The following is a 21,556-nucleotide window of genomic DNA, read 5'->3' as shown; positions in this document are numbered from 1 at the left end:
GTAAACATAAATTTGATCTTGTACTTTATCCCTTTTTTCTCTGTCTTTACAGTGAAGTGGTGGTCTGCTGTGACTTTTTACATCCTTATTAGATATGGAATTTGGAAGACTTTGGGGCCGTATTTATATCCGTTAGGAATATGTCCATTATACCCTCACAACCAGTTTTTCCTCCAGTGTTGGGATAAACTGCTAGTCCTTCAGTTAAATAGCATATGATACTTTTGACTTGCATTTAAAGGCTGTTTTGTTTTGTTTCGCTTTTTAGGCTGCACTCACGGCATATGGAGGTTCCCAGGCTAGGGGCTGTAGCTGCTGGCCTATGCCACAGCCACAGCAAGGCCACACCACAGCTCAGGGCAATGCCAGATCCCCAGCCCACTGAGCGAGGCCAGGGATCAAACCCACGTCCTCACAGATACTAGTCAGGTTCCTTTCTGCTGAGCCACAATGGGAACTCCAAGGCTATGTTTTTTTGGAAAATATGTGCCTCAAACACCAGAATCACTCTCAGTGCAGTGCGATGCTTATTCTATAAGGGATACACTGAATTTGAAACTAAATAATGGTGCTGTGGAGGATGTCCTCCGGCCAGTATTTGCTCTGGGTGCATGTATACTGAGTGGCATTGTTACTAATTTCTGACTCTCTCACTCTCTCTTTTCAGAGAGTTAAGTGTACAGATGAACTTCATTTTATTTTTTATTTTTCTTTTTATAGCCACACCTGTGGCATATGGAAGTTCCCAGGCTAGGGGAGGAATCGGAGCTGCAGCTGCCGGCCTATGCCGCAGCCACAGCAACGTCAGATCTGAGCCACATCTTCAACCTATACCACAGCTTGCAGCAACGCAGGACTCTTAACCCACTGAGGAAGGCCGGGGATTGAAACTGTATCCTCAGGGAGACTATGTTGGGTTCCTAACCCTCTGAGCCACAACAGGAACTTCTATTTTTTTTAATTAAAATTTTTTTTTTTTTTGCTGCACCCTCACCATGTGGAAGTTCCTGGGCCAGGGATCAAACCCACACCTCAGTTGCAACCTACTGCGAAGCTGCAGCAGTGCTGAATCCTTAACCCAATATACCACAGGGGAACTGCTCATAACATTACTGTTTCAATTAACAGTAGCCCTCTGAGTTATATATCCTCCATGACCCAATGTGAAGAGTGGCAAAATCAAGTCCAAATCTGTCTGTAACCATCTGCCTCCTAAGTGTATGCAGTGAGAGTACATATGGTAAATCATTTTAGAAACTTAATAGCACTCTATAGTTAGCTGTATATTCTTACCATTACTCAAATATTTGTTCAATGACTTTAACAATAAACAATAGAAATGGATAAGAAGTGGGTCTGATTAGAAAATACTATCTTTCCAAAATAATGGAAATTAATCTATAATGAGCTTACCTGAGGAAAATCTTTTTAAAATGCAAATCTGAGAGCTCTCTTGTGGTGCAGAGGATTAAGGATTTGGTGTTGTAACTGCATAGGCTTGGGTGGCTGCTGTGGCTCAGATTCAGTCTCCTGCCTGGGAACTTCCACAGGCCCTGGGCTCAGCCCAAAAAAGAAAAAAATGCAAATCTGATGATGCTAGACCCAGTCCAGAAGTCCCCAGCCCCAAACCTTCTATGGCTTCTCATTGCTCTATAGTCTTAGAATAGCCTGGGGTATGTTGTTTACAAAATCCCACTTCATTCTCCCATCTCATTGTCCCCCCATCTCTCCGCTTCCCACCTTTGTCCTCCACTCCAGAAGCCCTGTTAAATTATATTAGACTCTCCTCCTTGAGCCTTCCCATTGCAGGTCTTAGCGTCTAATAGCACTTCAGTCCAGGAGCTTTCTCTCTGCTGTGCTGGGACTATGCCTTTTGGGAGAGTAGCTCCTCTCACACCATCCTATACAACCCGTACTAAAGCTCTTGTGTTAAGCACATTGTGTTGAAATTGCCTATTTAATTATGTACTTTCTACACCAGTCTGTAAGTTGTGCTAAGAGCTGAGACTATATATATCTTTCTACCATTGCATTCTTAGCACCAACTCAGGGCCTTGCACAGAGTAGACATGCAAAATATTTCTGCCAGATGAATTGATAGATATAAAAATTTTTTTGGTATTTTTTGAATTTCAACAAAGATTCTCACAGTAGGAGGTGATTTTTTTTTAATTAGAAGATAAATAAGAAACTACTTCTAGTTCTGAAGATTCTATTTTAATACAAGAAGGCTTAAAATGAGTTGTGTGGGACATCCATTACTGCACCTATGTTCTATGTTTGGTTTTTATAGTAAAATGTGTTGCCCCAAATCCAAGCATTTTAATTCATTTCTTGTTGTGTACTAAGTTAACATGCAAATTTCAATTGCCAGTTGAGTAGTTCTATATGGCAGACACCCATGGCTTTCTCATTCACCCCATCTGGGCCTCCAGTGTGGTCTAATTATCCTGGAAAGCCAAGATGTGTTAGAGCTGAGCTTGATTACTCTAATGGCACACAATGTTTTTACAAATCTCCCAATTTCCTGAATAATTATCATTATCATATGTATGTCTTTAGCCAAAAGCTTAATTGGAAAATTCCAGAATGAAACAATGCTACACGAGGAAAAAAAACCTTCCAGTCATTTTTTTTTTAAAGAAAACTTTTAAAAAAACAATCAAAGTACCACTAATACATGCATAAGGTTAAACCATGGATTCATGCAGAAAGGCTTATAATACGTAGCAATTATCCTAGTCTACTTTTCCCCAGCCATGGACCTGTGGAGGCAGCCATTTTTAACTCTTTCAGCTGTTTCTCTGGGGTGTTATCTTTGTCTCTAAATAATATGCTTAAATCACCAATTCTTGATTCCTCTATTGTAGACATTTTTTATTAATTTCCAGCTATGATAAATGAAGATTTATCTCACAAGGCGAGTATTTAGAGGTATTTTAAAGTTCTTTTCCATTCCTGAGTTGCTTTTATTTCCTCTGTGCAAGTCAGAGGTCCAGGCTGTATGCTTTATAAGGAGAACCTGTGATGTTCCAGTAGTGCCCCTTTTGATTACATGTAGCCTTTGTAGTACTGGCAGTTCTATAGCTTAAAGATGCCCCTTGCCTCTTGGCTATGGTTTTGTTTGCTTATCTTAGAGTGAGCTTTACATGTTGGAGGATTTCATCAAGGTCTGGTGACCATGGGAGCACATACAAGAAGGAGACCACACAAGTTCTCTGGTGGCTTTCCGGTTAAGGATCCGGCATTGTCACTGCTAGGGCTTGGGTTGTATCTCTGGCCAGAAACTTCCGCATGCCATGGTACGGCAAACAAAGAAACAAACAAAACAAAACCTAAAAAAAAAAGAGGAGATCATAAATCATCTCTGTGATGGGGACTTTGTGTTTATAGAGGACTTTTTCTTTCCTTTTTTTTTTTAAGGGCTGCACCTGCAACATATGGAAGTTTCCAGGCTAGGGGTCAAATCAGAGCTGCAGTTGTTGGCCTACACCACAGCCACAGCCAAGCCAGATCCAAGTCGCATCTGCAACCTACACTGCAGCTTGCAGCAGTGCTAGATCCTTAACCCACTGAGCAAGGCCAGGGATTGAACCTGCATCCTCACGGATACTAGTAGGGTTCTTAACCTGCTGAGCCATAACAGGAACTCCTGTAGAGGACTTTCTGACTAAGAGACTTCACTTAGACTGATCAGGTGGGAAGCCATTCTTAGAAAAAAATTGTTTTTGGTCTTTTTTAGGGCTGCACCTGCGGCATATGGAGATTCCCAAGCTAGGGGTTAAATGGAGCTACAGCCACCGGCCTACTCCATAGCCACAGCAACGCCAGATCTGAGCCATGTCTGCAACCTACACTACAGCTCTGGCAACACCAGATCCTTAACCTACTGAGCTAGGCCAGGGATTGAACCTGCGTCCTTATGGATACTAGTCAGATTCGTTTTGGCTGAGCTGTGACAGAACTCCTTAAAAAAATTCTTAAGTTAATTTTATTTTTAAAAACTTTTAAATTTACTTTTATATGATTTTATTTATTTATTTATTTACTGTCTTTTTGCCTTTTCTAGGGCCACTTCCCAGGCTAGGGGTTTAATCGGAGCTGTTGCCCCCAGCCTACGGCACAGCCACAACAACTCGGGATCCGAGCCGCATCTGCAACCTACACCACAGCTCATGGCAATGCCGGATCCTTAACCCACTGATTGAGGCCAGGGATCTAACCCGCAACCTCATGGTTCCTAGTCGGATTCGTTAACCACTGCGCCATGACGGGAACTCCACAATTTTATTTATTTTTTGTCTTTTCTTCTAGGGCTGTACCTGTGGCACATGGAGGTTCCCAGGCCGGGGGTCCAACTGGAGCTGTAGTTGCTAGCCTATGCCACAGCCACAGCCACTCCAGATCTGAGCCACATCCTCGACCCACACCGCAGCGCACATCACCCATCGAGTGAGGCCAGGGACTAAACCTGGGTCCTCATGGATACTAATTGGGCTTGTTAACCACTGAGCCAGGATAGGAACTCCACTTTCTTACAATTTTAAAAGGTTTCTTCCCACTTACAGTTACTACAAAATATTGACTATCTTCCCCGTGTTGTGCAGTACATCCTTGAGCCTATCTTGCCTCCAATAGTTTGTGTCTCCCACTCCCTGACCCCTAGGTTGCCCCCACCCATAGTAACCACTAGCTTGTTCTCTGTACCTTCGAGTCTGCTTCTTTTTTGTTGTATTCACTAGTTGGTTCTATTTCTTATTTTTTAGATCCCGCATATAAGTGATAGCGTATAGTATTTGTCTAGGAAGCCACTCTTTAGGTGTTTAACTGGAACTCCTTTAGCTGACAGATTGTGGAAGTGTTGAGGCATTCAATTTCTTTTTAGAGAGGAACTCCTGCAGTTTTTCTGAGGCGGTGCCTGTCAGGCCACCAAATGGCAGCGAGGTGAAGGGGGAGGGGAGAGGAGGGGAGTAAGATCCAGCCCTGTGTCTTACTCCTACCCTTTGCTGTACTGGGCACCACACATAAGCCACTTGGGGGCCTGGGGGTGATTTGTTCCCTGTTTGACTGCTGTTCTCCTTCCCACTCTCCTCCAAGGGCATTCAGTCCTTGACCTCCTGTACTTGGCTTCATCAGTTACTTCTACTCTCTATTTTTTGTATATGTGGTAAAATACACGTAATATAAAATTTACCATTTTTCTCTTCATTTTTGCTTTTTTTTTTGGCTGCCCCATGGCATATGGAATTCTGGGGCCAGGACTGGGGTAACACCGGATCCCCAAACTGCTGTGCCAGGGTGGGGATTGAACCTATGTCCTAGTGCTCCAGAGATGCTGCCGTCCTGTTATGCCACAGCTGGAGCTCCTATGTTTGCTTTTTTTTTTTTTTTTTCTTTTTGCTTTTGAGGGCCGTGTCCATGAGATATGGAGGTTCCCAGCTAGGCGCTGAATCGGAGCTATAGCTGCTGGCCTACGCCACAGCCACAGCAACACAGGATCCAGGCCATGTCTGTGAACTATACCACAGCTCACGGCAATACCACAGTGGAAATGAATCCGACTAGTAACCATGAGGTTTCGGGTTCAATCCCTGGACTCACTCAGAGGGTTAAGGCATTGCTGTGTTTGCTTTTTGAGTTACGTATTTTTAAAGAATTGAAATAGAGTTGATTTACAATTTTGTAGGTATATAGCAAAGCTATATATCTATTATATATGTTATATATCTATATATATGTTCTTTTTCAGATTCTTTCCCATTATAGGTGATTATAAGATATTAATGTACTTCTCTGTGCCAAACAATAGGACCTTGTTCATCTATTTATTACTTATTCATGTAATTTATTCCTCCCTTTTCTGATTTATTCCATCCTTATTCATCTATTTATTCCTTATTTATCTAATTTAGTCCTCCCCCCTTTCCCCTTTGGTAACCATAAGTTAGTTTTCTATGTCTGTAAGTCAGTTTCTGTTCTGCGAATAAGTTCTTTTATTTCATTTTTTTATTCCACATGTAAGTGATACCATATGATATTTGTCTTTGATTTCTCTTTTCATCATTTTTAAGTGCGCGGTTCAGGGGCATTAACTACATTTACATCGTTATGTAACCATCGCTACCACCTGCTTTTGTCAAAGCTTTTTCATCCCTTCAAATTGAAATGCTATAGCTATTAAACAAGACCTCCTCATTCCCTCCCCGCCCAGCCACCAGCATTCTACTTTCTATCTCTATGCATTTGACTGCTCTAGATACTCACATGAGTGGAATCATACACTATCGGCTCTTTGTGTTTACATCATCAATAAATCTGTTGAAGTGTTTTTTCTTTTTTTCTGCTTTTTAGGTCCACACTCCCACACATGGAGGTTCCCAGGCTAGGGGTCGAATCAGAGCTGTAGCTGCCAGCCTACGCCACAGCCACAGCAATGCCAGATCTGAGTCACGTCTTCGACCTTCACCACAGCTCATGACAATGCCAGATCCTTAACCCACTGAGTGAGGCCAGGGATCGAACCTGTGTCCTTATGGATACTAGATTTGTTTCCTCTGAGCCACGATGGGAACTCCAGTAAATCTGTTGAAATTTCGTATCTCTTGGTGGTTTCCCACCTCTTGCAGATTTGCTCCTTATGCCTTTTTTAGTCTTGTTTTAGTGAGGTATTGGGAGGGCATGGAGATAAAATTGTGGGGTTAAACAGTCTTCTTTAACTGGGAGTTCAATCTTTTTTGTTTTTCGTTTCTTTTTTTTCTTTTTTTCTTTTTTTCTTTTTTTTTTTTTTTGTCTTTTTAGGGTCGCACCTGCAGCACATGGAAGTTCCTAGGCTAGGGGTTGAATCAGAATTGCAGCTGCTGGCCTATGCCACAGCCACAGCAATGTGGGATCTGAGCCACATCTGAGACCTCTGTCGTAGCTTGCGGCAACACCGGATCCTTAACCCACTGAGTGAGGCCAGGGAGAGAACCCAAATCCTCATGGATACTAGTCGGGCTCTTAACTTGATGAGCCACAACAGGAACTCCAGGGGTTCGCTAATTTTGAAAAGGGAGTGTTCTAACAAGAGGACAGATACTGTATGATTCCATTTGTACATGGTACCTAGAATAGTCAAGTTCATAGAGACAGAAAGTAGAATGGTGGTTACCAGAGCTTGGGGGCAGGCAGGGGGAGAAGGGAGTGTCATTGTTTCATGGGTATGGAGTTTCAGTTTGGGATGATGGATGGAAAGATGCTGGGGATGGATGATGATTATGGTTGTACGACAATGCAAATATACTTAATGCCACCTAAAAATGACGAAACCTGTTGATTTTGTGTTATATATATTTTAGCACAATCAAAACCTTTGAAAAGAAAGGGTTTATCTTCACCATATATGATTTTCTACAATTAAGTGTCTAAAGAAAAGCAGCTCCTTTGAATTGCTATGGAAGGTGGGGTTTTAATTTTGGAAATGACAGTATCTTGTATTGGACTGACTTATCTGTTGATAAGAATTATTAACCCTGGACCAGAAAATTCCTTTAAATGAAGGCACTGGTGAGCAATCTAAAGCAGGCAAGATTTAAAGGGAACATGAGTCTTGTCAGAAAGGAAGGAAACTGGGTTAGTTCCAATTTATCAGGCCTTTCCTCCAAAGGCACTTCCATTTTTCAGCAACACATGACATATGGTAGAATAGAACTAAAATAGAAAGTGGTGGTCTTACTAGCTGAAGAGGCTGAGGTTAGATTTTCAGGGCTGCCAAAACAGCTGGAAATTGATGGGGCCATCCCAGGAAGGAGGGAGTCATAGAAACTACAAAATTTTCATATAAATTCCCCTAACATCCCTGGCTGACTTTTTCTTTCTTTTTTTCTATTTGACCACAACTAGGGTATATGGAAGTTCCCAGCTAGGGATCAAACCTGCACCACAGCAGCAATCAGAGCCTCTGTAGTGACAGGGCCAGATCCTTAACCCCTTGAGCTGCAAGAGAACTCCATCCCTGGCTGACTTCCAGCAGGAACATGCACAGGGCAAGACGTCAGGGAACCCAGCTGAAGGTTTGAGCTGGAATTTTAGGTGGAAATTTCTGTACTAGTTTGAGGTTGAAGCCTTGACAAATAAGAGGGGCTTGTTGAACTCCTAAAACGTTCTATTGAAACCCAAAAGGGCCACATGTTACAAGTAAGCCCAGGATTAAGGATTATCAAAACCATCCATGGGATATACTTAATAGCAGACTGGACCTGCAGAACACAGGAGAGTCAACCTGAAAACCGGTTGGTAGAAATTATTCAAATGAAGTGTAGAGGTGAAATGAAAAAGATGAATAGGCTCAGGGACCTCCGGAACAATATCAAGTTGTTTAGTATATGTGTATTTGGAGTCCTAAAAGGAAAGAAGGAAAAGAATGGGGGTAGGAAAAATATATTAAAGACCAGTGGTCTGGAAATTCTCAAATTCAGTGAGATACATGAACCCACAGGTCCAAAATTCAAAAGAGAATCTAGAGCAAAGCTTCAGAGCTGCTCTTGAACTTTCTTTCTGAACTGCATGTGCAGATGTAAAGTTTGCAGAGAGCAGAGACTTAGTCTCCGAGGGCAGCTACACAATGGGACATGAAGTTAAAATCCAATGACTTCTAGGTCTACTGTGAGCCCGATGCAGAGGAATTGTAGAGGGTCAATCCCTCTCTCAGTACAAGAGCACAACAGACCAGGAAACAATGACATTGGCTAATTCCTGCATCTGCAGGCTCTGTAAGTGTCTCCCTCCAAGATGTCAGGGCCAGGGCTACAGTGAGTGAAGGTAAGCACCTAGGGTGCAAAATTTAAGGAGGTACCCTTTCTCTCTCTTTTTTCCTTTTCGGCCTTGCCTGAGGCATATCGAAATTCCTGGGCCAGGGATTGAATTTGAACCATTGCAACGCCCGCCCAATCCTTAACCCACTGTGCTAGTCCGGGATCAACCCTGCCACTACAGAGACAACAGGGGCTTCTTAACCTGCTGCGTCACAGTGGAAACTCCTAAGGAGGGACTCATTCTCAACATACAATTCCAATAGAGAGAGGGCTCCAGCACACTGCCACACCATCGTAGCATTAGGAATCATGATCCAAAGAACAGACTTTGCATCTGTGGAAGGATAATGAATAGCACATCAATTCCTGTTAACAAAGCATTTTATCATTTGATCTTCCTATGACTTCAAGTGCAATAGAACAGAGAATCATGCTCTTCTCTCTTTATACTGGGAAAATCAAGGGCCAGAGAGGGTGACGGTTGTGACCTCAAGTGGACAATGGTTGAGTCAGGACTTGCACTCAAGTTTTTTCAGGCCGACCTTTCCACAGAAAAGAAAATCATGGACATGGAGAACAGACTTGTGGTTGCCGAGGGGGAGGGCGAGGGTGTGGGATGGACTGGGAATCTGGGATTAATAGATGCAAACTATTGCCTTTGGAATGGATAAGCAATGAGATCCTGCTGTATAGCACTGGGAACTATATCTACTGACTTATGATGGAGCCTGATGATGTGAGAAAAAAGAATGTATACATGTATGTGTGGCTGGATCACCTTGCTATATAGTAGAAAATTGACAGAACACTGTAAACCAGCTATAATGGAAAAAAAAATCATTAAAATAAAATTTAAAAGAGGTCTTTTCAGTCCAAACCTCAGCTCTTTCTATTACGGCACCCAGCTAGAAAAGAAAGCAATCTACTCAATAACTGATTCGGCTCTGCATCTTTGTGTGCAAAATTCCTGTTTTTGCTCTAATGCACATCTTGATGGATTCTGCATTCTGATAGTTGACCCGAGTTACTGAGGCTATAAGTAAATAATGATAAGTAACAGGAATAACTATTGGCAAATGAAAATGATAGAGTAACTAATCAATGTGTTATTGCAAAACACTTTCATAAAAATTCCCTTTCTCTGGAGAGTCAAAGCATTACAGAAAGAAACAAATTACAATGGGACAACTCTTAGAGTTTATAGGAAATAGTTTTAGGGCAAGAGTAAAAAAATTGAGCAGAATAATGAAAAGAACAGTAAATTACATAGCAGTTATATGTTGCACTATTACAGCAATTATGTAAATCATGTAGAAGTAATTCTTAAATTGGGGTGTTACCGCATGCCTTACCAAAGCTATTACATTATTGAAAGTGATATTTATGTAATACCCATCACTTACCTCTAAAAAATATTAAAAGTTAGGGATATTTCATGGGGGAATTTTTTTTTTTTTTTTGGCTTTTTAGGGCTGCATTCATAGCATATGGAGATTCCCAGGTTAGGGGTCTAATTGGAGTTACAGCTGCCGGCCTATGCCACGGCCACAGCAACTCCAGATCCGAGTCGCGTCTGTGACCTACACCACAGCTCACGGCAACACCGGATCCTTAACCAATTGAGCCAGGGATCAAACCCGCAACTCATGGTTCCTAGTCGGGTTCGTTAACCACTGAGCCACGATGGGAACTCCCCTAAAATCTATTTTTTTGCACATTTTTTATTAAAGTATATTTGCTTTAGAGTGTTTTGACAGCCATAAAATTAAATAAAAAATAAACAAATAAAGAATTGCTCATCTTTCTAGATGAGCATTGCTTCAAAGATCTGGGCCCCATATTGTGGTTATTTAGTTACTTGGAATTCCAAACTGTATTGTGCATGAGTGAACCCCAGTGTTGGCCGGATGGCAACCCCCTAGAGTATCTTCTGGTTCTGGAGTGTGCTGGGTAAGGGAAATGTGCCTTCAGGCCCTGTGTTGACCAGAGGCAATGGTGGCAGCAGGGATGGCAGAAGTCATGGAGATGGTGGTGGTGGTGTGTTCAATGAATGAGAGGGAGAGACAGAGAAACCTCTAGAGGTCTTAAGCCTGTCCCAGGGGATTTTTTTGTTCAAATATCAAGAGATTCAATGAAATTATTTAGATAAACTAGAAAGAAAAGGCATTCCAGAGGCGGAGGGTGGGAAGAATGAAGGACTGGTCAGTCGGTATTGATGTTGAAAGGCCGAGCCCTAAGCCTGAGGCTTGTTGCCAGGCTGAGTGGCTGCAGCCAGGGAGGCCGGGAACTGCTACAGGTTGTTCCTGATTCTTCCAGGAGCAAGCTTGCAGATTCTCTTCACAGGTGAATTCCTGTGGGGACCAGTTCACCCTGACTGGGGCTGGTTTTTTTTTTTTTTTTTTTGGCAACCCCGTGGCATATGGAGTTGCCAGGCCAGTGATCAGATCTGAGCTGCAGTTGCAACCTAAGCCATAGATACGGCAACACCAGATCCTTAACCCAATGTACCAGGCTGGGGATCAGACCTGCATCCCAGTGCTCCCAAGACACGGCTGATCCCATTGCACCACAGTGGAAACTCCAGTAGACAAATTTTTAAACTTCCTTCTATTGTTAGTTATTGTCATCACACAGGCTGCTTCTTGTATTATGGAGCAGGGGCAAATCACAAATGGTGACCACGTACCATATGCCGAAATGTTTAAAAACTACCATTCAAGCAATAAATAGTTAAATACAATGTTTTATTTTTTCTCTCTCTGGATACCTTCAAGCTGACCGGGAAGGCCAGATTTCTAGGACTCAGAGTTCCATGTCAGAGCATGGTGAAAGGGGAGACCCAGGCCCGACTATGGCCGGGTTCCCCTCTTCTTCTCATTCTCAGCTCTTTCCGACAGTGTGAAGTCCCCATCCGTGTGGTCAAATCTGTCCACATTCCCTGAACAGATGTTTGGGGACCACCTTGAGGTCACACTCAAGCCTAGGGAAATGCAGACTGAGCGGCAATATGCCTCCAATGGTGGATGTGGAAAGAGACACCCACTGAGGCCCCACTTGGAAATGAGCTCGAGGCAGTTTGAGTCGTTGGCCACTAAGGAGTGGATTAGAACAGGGGTCAGCAATCCATGGCTCTTGGGCCGAATGTGGGCACTCTTCTCGTTTTTATAAATATAATGATATTGGAATAGAGCCATGCTTATTAATTTATGTATTATCTCTGGCTGCTTTCTTGTTACAATGGCAAAGATGAGTAGCTGTGACAGAGATCAAATGGCCTGCAAAGGCTAAAATATTTACTCTCTGGCCCTATAAAGAAAGGGTTTGCTAACCTCTGGTCTAGAAAGGGGAGTGGCCAAGCTCCAGTGGAGCCTCCTGGGCTCCAAGCTTGCGAGGTGCAACTGGAAGATGGCCAGAGTGGAGCTGCCTAAATTCCACCCTGTGGGTGGGAGCCCAAACCAAACCTGAATTTGGCGGTGAAGAAACAGCAGACAAATGAAAATTCTGCTAAAACAATAAGCCTGTATTCTTCAAAATGCCCACCTTAAGAAAGATAAAAAAGGGCTAAGGAACTATTCCTGATTAAAGAAGACTAAAGAGGAGTTCCCATTGTGGCTCACTGGTAATGAACCCGACTAGTATCCATGAAGACACGGATTCTCACTCAGTGGGTAAAAGGATCTGGCATTGGCATGAGCTGAGATGTAGGTTGAAGAACAGACTCAGATCCCGAGTTGCTGTGGCTGTGGCTGTGACCAGTGGCTACAGCTCTGATTCTACCCCTGGCCTGGGAACTTTTAAATGCTGAGGTGCGGCCCTAAAAAGATGGGGGGAAAAAAAAAAAGACTAACAAGACAGACAAGGAGGGATTTCCTGTCGTGGCTCAATGGTTAACGAATCCGACTAGGAACCATGAGGTTTCGGGTTCGATCCCTGGCCTTGCTCAGTGGGTTAAGGATCTGGCTTGCTGTGAGCTGTGGTGTAGGTCGCAGAGGTGGCTCGGATCCCACGTTGTTGTGGATCTGGCATAGGCCCATGGCTACAACTCTGATTCGACCCCTAGCCTGGGAACCTCCATATATTGCAGGAGCGGCCCTAGAAAAGGCAAAAAGACAAACACACACACACACACACAAAAAAAAAAGACAGACAAGGAAAAGCAGTGAGATGACTAAAAGACTGGATCTGGGACCAGGGAAAAACGTCCTATAAAGAACAGTAGTGGGACAACTAGTGAAATTTTCATAGGTCTATTAATTAGTTAATAACATTGTATTCATAATAATTAATCGAGAAATATACTATAATTATGCTTGCAGATGTTTTGTTTTTAGGAAATGCATAATAAAGTAAGAATAAAGGGATAGGATGGCTGCAACTTTCAAATAATAATGATAATAAAAATACATACGTATGTAGAGAGAGAAAAAAATAACAAAGCAAATGCGGCAAAATGTTAACAATTGATCAATCCCTGTGAAGTCTTCCCAGGAGTTCTTTACAGTCTTTCTGGAACTTTTCCATACGTTCCAAATTATTTCACAATAAAAATGAAACAATAAAATGTGGGGACAAGGCATCTCCTTTCCCCTCCTCAGCACTGCATCTCCTCCCTCCCTGCAGCATTATACGCACCATAATTCCACAAATGATAACAAATAAAAAGGGGAGTTCCCACTGCAGCATAACAGGATCATTGGCATCTTGGGAGTGCTGGGATGCAGGTACAAACCCCAGCCCCAGCCGGGCACAGTGAGTTAAGGATCTGGCATTGCCTCAGTTGTGGCTTAGGTCTGTGGCTGGTGGCTGTGGCTCAGATCTGATCACTGGTCTGGCAACTCCATATGCTGGAGGGCAGCCAAAAAAAGAAAAAAAAGAAAAAACAAAGAAAAAGGAAATGAATATAGTTATGGAAAACAAAAGAAAAAAAGTCATTTATGGCAATGGATGTAATTATGCAAAGCTCACTAGAGGTAATCTTAGGCTTATTCAGACTCACGAGATGACCATGCTACACTGAAATTTATTTTAACTTTTTTATTTTATTTTATTTTTAATTTTTTGCTTTTTAGGGCCACACCTGCGGCACATGTAAGTTGCCAGGCTAGGAGCTGAATTGGAGCCACAGCTGTCTGCCTACACCACAGCCATAGCAGCGCCGTTTCTGTGACCCATACCACAGCCCACGGCAACACCAGATCCCCAACTCACTGAGCAAGGCCAGGGATTGAACCTACATCCTCATGGATCCGAGTCAGGTTTGTTAACTGCTGAGGCAGGAAGGGAAATTCCCATTTAACTTTTTTAGAAGAAGGATCTGTTCCCCCATGTACCATTTGAAAAAACCAAAGGTTTTGCTGCAGTAAACTTTTTCAATGTTGGCTGCAGTAAATCTTTCAGTAAAACCTGTCTGGATGTCTCAAAAAAAATTAAAGGTTTTATCTAGCCTGAAAGTACAGTTTAGGCCTTCAAAAATAATCGATTATTGTTTTTAACAATCACCTGCCGTTTTAGAAAATGTTTGCATTTCCATCAATTTTTCCCTAGATGGCAGCAGAGGACATTGGTCAGGCTCCAGTGTCTACCCTTAAAAATGACTTGAAGCATTCTCAGTCCAGAGCTTTTATCAGATTCATGGCTGCTGGTTAGGCTGGCCTGGGGTTATCCCTTACCACACACGGAGCCCTTTCTTTTGCCTTTTATCAGTGACCTCAAATGCTATCACACTCTTGTCATGTAGCCCTGCTTGGACCTGATGGTCACCACACAGCCTGCTGTCTGCTTTTGCCCTCTGCTGTCTTGAGTGCTTTCAAATATCTCTCGGTAGATTAAAGTTTGCAGAGAGTCAGAGTCTACTTGGCAGTCCACCTGCTTTATCGGGAGCAGTCCCATCACAAGCATGACATCTTCAGGTTCATTCTCTTGTCTCTGCTGCCCCCCCCCCTTCCCCCATTTACCTAGCTAATATCTATTGATCTGTTCCTGTGGCCCAGCTGCACTGGGTTCCTTTCAAGGACAGTGAGCAGCATCTCCTCTCGGTGTGAATTTGGTTATACTCCAGCCCACATTGACCCCTCACAAGGGGATGACTTATCCCATGTTATATTACCGCAGAGGTTTTTTTTTGTTTTTTTGGTTTTGGCTGTGCCCATGGCATGTGGAAATTCTCAGGCCAGGAATCAAACCCACACCATACCTGAGCTGCTGAGGTGACAATGTCCTATCCTTAACCCACTGTGCCCCATAGAGTTTTTAACATCAGAGAATGGGTAGATGGCTTCTCCCACCCAAGCATTCAGTGCCTTGTCAGCATCTCCTTCCCCTTTCCTTTATCTCAAGGTCCATGGGGCAAATTGAATTGAGAGTCTGAAAGTCTAATCTACAGCTGCTGTCCCTCTGCAAAGCCCTTGGGGGAGTCTTCTTAGATTCGATTAAGTATTCAGACTCACAAGACTGTCATAGGCCACACATGACCCTGGCCTATTCAGAAAGAAACACGGCAGGAACCACACATGCCAGCAAAGCACAGTCAGATATTCCTCGCAGTGGGAATCTTTGCAGCAGTTCACTCAGCAAATGGCTCAGGTCCAAGAAGACAAGACCTATACCGCACTGGTGCACTCTTCATGACTCTGAGTGATAGCTCTGGTAACAAGTCCACATGTATGACTTCCAGGGTCCTCACAAGGCACTTGCAGGTTAAAAAAAGGAACCCAAGGCTATGGGGACTCTCAGTCAAGATAAAAGTTACTAACCAGGAGTCACTTTTTTTTTGGTCTTATGGCAGTTCCCAGGCTAGAGGTCAAATCGGAGCTGTAGCTGCACCATCGTTCACGGCAATGCAAGATCCCCAACCCACTGAGTAAGGCCAGGGATTGAACCTGAGTCCTCATGGATACTAAGTTGTGTTCATTATGGAACTCCCAGGGGTCACTGTTACGTAGTTGAAACATACAATCTTTATCTGTTTCCAGGAAAACAGAGAAAATTAACCAAAGTCAGATTCTCACACAAAGGAGAAAAAGTTTTAACACTTAACTCACAATGTAAAAATGAAAAGAATCAAATAAAAACTATTAAAATGAATAAAGGAAGAGTTTCTGTTGTGGCTCAGTGGTTAACGAATCTGACTAGGAACCATGAGGTTGCAGGTTCGATCTCTGACCTTGCTCAGTGGGTTAAGGATCTGGCGCTGCCGTGAGCTGTGGTGTAGGTTGCAGACGCGGCTCAGATCCCGAATTGCTGTGGCTCTGGTGTAGGCCGGTGGCTACAGCTCCGATTCGACCCCTAGCCTGGGAACCTCCATATGCTTCGGGAGCGGACAAAGAAATGGCAAAAAGAAAAAAGAACAACAACAACAAAAATGAATGAAGGAGTTCAGTAAGGCGGCCAGATATTTTAAAAAGCAAAAGTCCTTTTTATATACTAGAAATGATTAGAGAATATAATGACATAAATTTCCTTTATAAAAGCAACAAAAACTATAATTATGTAATATACATCCTATACATAATATACCAAAAAAATGTTCAAGACCTACATAAAGAATACCTTAAAAACTATATCCAGTCTCTTGGGATAGACTATGATGGAAGATGATATAAGAAAGGGAATATATATATATACACACACACACACATATATATATGCCTGGGTCACTTTGCTGTATAACAGACATTGGCACAACACTGTAAACTAACTATAATACATGTTAAAAAATAATTACCTTAAAACTTGATTGAAAATTTCTGAATAAATGAACCATGTTAATTGGATGGAAAGAGTCCATATTGTAGAGATGTTATCACTTTACAAATAAATGAAATATATAGCATAATCCCAATAAAAATCAAAACAAATTTTCTAAGGGATTTGAAAAATTGATCCTAAAAATTCACCTAGAAGCATACATGTGCACGAAATTTTTTTTTTTTTTTTGTCTTTTTTTGCCATTTCTTGGGCCACTCCTGCGGCATGTGGAGGTTCCCAGGCTAGGGGTCAAATCGGAGCTGTAGCCACCAGCCTACACCAGAGCCACAGCAACGTGGGATCCAAGCCGCGTCTGCGACCTACACCACAGCTCACAGCAACGCCAGATCGTCAACCCACTGAGCAAGGGCAGGGATCGAACCCGCAACTTCATAGTTCCTAGTCGGATTCGTTAAACACTGCTCCACGACGGGAACTCCACGAAATTTTTGAAAGAGAAGAGGTGGACTTGTTTTGTAGATTACCAGACTTCTTAGAAAGTTATAGTGATCAAAGGAGTGCAGTTTTGGCCCAGAAATAGGTTTACATACCAGTAGCATTTAATAATTATGTTCACAAACAGGTACTTTAGTTTTCCTTTATGTAGATATAACTTACATACGTTAAATGCACCCATCTTACATGTGGAGAACAGTGAATTTTTACATGTCTATATATCAGTTCAGCAACACTCAGATCAAGATTTGGATCATTTGGCACCCTAATAGATTTTTCTTGTACACTCTCATTATCACTCTCTCCACCAAAAGTAACCATGGGTTAGTTTTGCCTATTTATGAACTTCATATAAATAGAATCATACATATGTAATCTCTTGCACATGGCTTATTTTGGCCAGCACTATATTTGTGATATTCATTTGCATGATTGCATGTAGCAGTGTAGATTTCTTTCTTTTCATCATTGCAATAGTCCATTCCATACAATAGCATGTATAATGATATGGATATACCACTACATAGTTCATTATCCATTCTTTTTTTTTTTTTTTTTTTGTCTTTTTAGGGCTGTACCCATGGCATATGGAAGTTCCCAGGCTAGGGGTCTAATCGGAGCTGTAGCTGCTGGCCTATACCACAGCCACAGCAACACCAGATCTGAGTCACATCTGCGACTTACAGCACAGCTCATGGCAACACTGGATCCTTAACCCACTGAACAAGGCCAGGGATTGAACCTGCACCTCATGGCTCCTAGTTGGATTCATTTCTGCTGTGCCATGGACAGGAACTCCTCAATTGTGGTTTTAATTTGCACTTTCTTGGATGACTAATCATGTTGAATGCTTTTTCATCTGCTTTTTGGCCATTTACATATCCTCTTTATGAAGATCAGTGCTAGACTTCTACCTCTCTGCTCCCCTAAAGTGGATTCTGATGTTTTCTCATTAATTATTTTTTTTGGCTGCACCTCGGCATGTACAGGTTCCCAGGTCAGGGATCAAAACTGTGCCACAGCAGTGACCCAAGCTGCTGCAGTAACAGTGCCAGATAGATCCTTAACCTGCTGCACCACAAGAAAAATTATGCTTTCTTATCAATTTATAGGATTCTTCTGTCAGGTACATGTTTTGCAAATATTGTCTCCTGGCCTGTCACTTACCTCTCTACTTTCTGTGTGGCATAGTTGATGAATACAAGTTTTATTAATTAAATTAATATATAAATTAAACTTATTTAATTCATAAAGTAAACTGAATTTATTAATCTTTTATGGTTATTGCTATTTGTGTCCCATTTAGGAAATTTTTGCCTGCTCTTACCCAGTAACATAGTCTCTTACATTATCTTTAATACTATTATGGTCTTAGCTTTTTCATTTAGGTCTATAATCCTTCTCATTAATTTTTGCATATGGTGTGAGGTAGGGGTCAAGGTTCATGTTTTCTTATATAAATATCCAACTGACTGAGCCTCACAAATTGAAAAGACCAGCCATTCCCCACCAAATTGTACTGGAGGTTCTAGCTAGGGCAATAGGTAAGAAAAAGAAATAAAAGTCATCCTGTTTAAAAAGGAAGAATAAATTGGTCTTTATTTACTGATTGCTGATAACATAATTGTCTCATAATAGAATATCCTATAGAATTTATAAAAAACTACTCAAACTATTGAGGTTATCAAGTCTTCAGGATAAAAGGTCTATATAAAAATTGGTTATTTTTCTGTATATTAGCAATAAACTACTAAAAATTTAGAAAAAGGATTTCCCATTGAGGCTCAGTAGTAATAAACCTGACTAGTATCCATGAGGATGAGGGTTTGATCCCTGGCCTTGCTAAGTGGGTTAAAGATCCGGCATTGTCCTGAGCTGTGGTGTAGGTCACAGCTGTGGCTTGGATCCTGTGTTGCTGTGGCTGTGGCATAGGCTGGTGGTTGCAGCTCTGATTTGACCCCTAGCCTGGGAACTTCCATGTGCTGCAGGAGCGGCCTTAAAAAGACAACAACAACAAAATACTATTTACAATAGCATAAAAAAGAATGAAATCCTTAGGCATAAATCTGACAAAAGATGGGCAGGCCCTATATACTAAAAACTACAAAACAATTCTGTGAGAAATTATAGAATACTTAAATAAATGGAGATAGATACCATATTCATAGATTGGAAGATGCATTATTTTTTAGGTGTCACTGTGCCATAGATTGATCTACATATTTATTGAAATCCTAATCGAAATCCCAGCAGGCTCATTTTTCTGTTTTGTTTTTGAAATTTACAAGCTGATTCTAACATTCATTTGGAAATGCAAAACATACAGAATAGCCAAGACAATTTTGAGATCAAAGAACAAAGCTGGAGGATTTCAATGACCTGATTTCAAGATTTATTATAAAGCTATGATGATCAAGACCATATAGTATCAATGTTAAGATAGAAAAGTAAATCAATGAATGGACTAGATTCCACAAACAAACCCACATTTATATGATCAATGGATTTTCAACAAAGTGGCAAAGACAATCCAGTGGACTAAGGATAATCTTTTCAACATATGTTGAAACAATTGTATTTCTACATGCAAAAAAATTCACTAAATATAAAAATCAATATCACATAGATCATGGTCATAAATTTAAAATTTAGAACTATAAAAAAAACTTCTAGAGAAAAAATAGACAAAATCTTTGGGGCCCTGATTAGGCAAAGACTTCTTACATATGAAATAAAAAAAAAATCTGTAACTAAAAATTGATAAGTTAAACTTCATCAAAATTAAAAGTATCTGCTTCTGAAACATGCTTTTAAGAGAATAAAAGAACAAGGCATAAGGCTGGTAAAAATATTCACAAATTGCATTATCTGAAAAGACATATCCAGATTACGTAAAGCACTTTCAAAACTGAATAGTAAGGCAATGAAGAAGCTAATTTTTTTTTCCTTTTTTTTTTGTCTCTTGTCTTTTGTCTTTTTAGGGCCATGCTTGCGGCACATGGAGGTTCCCAAGCTAGGAGTCAGAATCAGAGCTGTTGCCTCTGGCCTATGCCACAGCCACAGCAATTCTGGATCTGAGCCAAGTCTGTGACCTACACTACAGCTCACACCACCACCAGATCCTTAACCCATTGAGTGAGGCCAGGGATCAAACCCTCAATCTCATGGTTCCTAGTCGGATTTGTTTCTGCTGCACCATGACAGGAATTCCGAATCTAATTTTTTTTTTTTCTTTTCTATGGCCACACCCGTGGCACATGGAGGTTCCCAGGCTAGGGGCCTAATCTGAGCTGTAGCCACCAGCCTACACCAGAGCCACAGCAATGTGGGATCCGAGCCACATCTGCAACCTACACCACAGCTCATGGCAACACCGGACCCTTAAACCACTGATCAAGGCCAGGGATCAAACCCACAACCTCATGGTTCCTAGTCAGCTTCATTAACCACTGAGCCACGACGGGAATTCCTGAAGCTAATTTTTTTTTAATGGCCACACCCATGGCATATGGAAATTCCAGGCCAGGAACTGAATCTGAGCAGTATTGCTGGATCCTTTTAACACATTGTGCCAGGCCAGGGAATTGAACCTATGCCTCTGCAGAGACCTGAGCCTGAGCCACTTCAGTCAGATTCTTTTTTTTTCTTTTTTGGGGGTAGTATCTGTGGCATATGGACGTTCCCAGGCCAGGGGTCTAATGGGAGCTACAGCTGCTAGTCTTCGCCACAGCCACAGCAATGCCAGATCCGAGCCATGTCTGTGACCTACACCACAGCTCATGGCAAGGCAGGATCCTCAACCCATTGATCGAGGCCAGGGATCAAACCTGCAACCTCATGAGTTGGATTCGTTTCTGCTGTGCCAGGATGGGAACTCCCCTCAGTCAGATTCTTAACCCACTGCTATACAGTGGGCACTCCTGAAGAAGGTAATTAAAAAAAAAAATGGGCAAAAGATTTGAATTGTCACTTCATTAAGAGAGATATGGATGAAAGGATGCTCAACATTACCAGTCATTAGATAAATGCAAATTAAACCTACAATGAGTTATCACTATGCACATTTTAGGATGTCTGACAAATATTGGTGAGAAAAAGGAACACTGCTGGTGGGAATGTAAAATGGAACAACCATAGTTACCTGCTGGCTCAGTGGCTTAAAGATCTGGCATTGTCACTGCTGTGGCTCTGGTTACTGCTGTGGCAAGGGTTCCATCCCTGGCCCAGTAACTTCTACATGCCACTGGTGTGGCCAAAAAATAAAATGAAATGGAATAACCATTTGAAAAATAGTTTGGCAGTTTCTTAAAATGTCAAATGTACACCTACCATACACTGGCCATTTCACTCTAGGTTGTAATCCAAATGAAATCATACTTCCTTACAAAGACTTGTACATTAACGTTGATAGCTTTTTTTGTAATAGCCAGAAACAGCAAACAACCTAATGTCCAACAATGTGTGAATGGATAAACAAATTGTGGTCTATCCATATAATGGACTACTACTCAGTAATAAAAAGGAATGAAGTAGCAATTCCACTCCTGGGCATCTATCCAGAG

This window comes from Sus scrofa, chromosome 6, assembly GCF_054392235.1.
Source record: "Sus scrofa isolate SSC_HxYL_T2T_F1_AM1 chromosome 6, Sscrofa_HxYL_maternal_Yorkshire_Landrace_v2.0, whole genome shotgun sequence".
NCBI lineage: Eukaryota > Metazoa > Chordata > Mammalia > Artiodactyla > Suidae > Sus > Sus scrofa.
Note: the sequence above shows the minus strand (reverse complement) of the source record.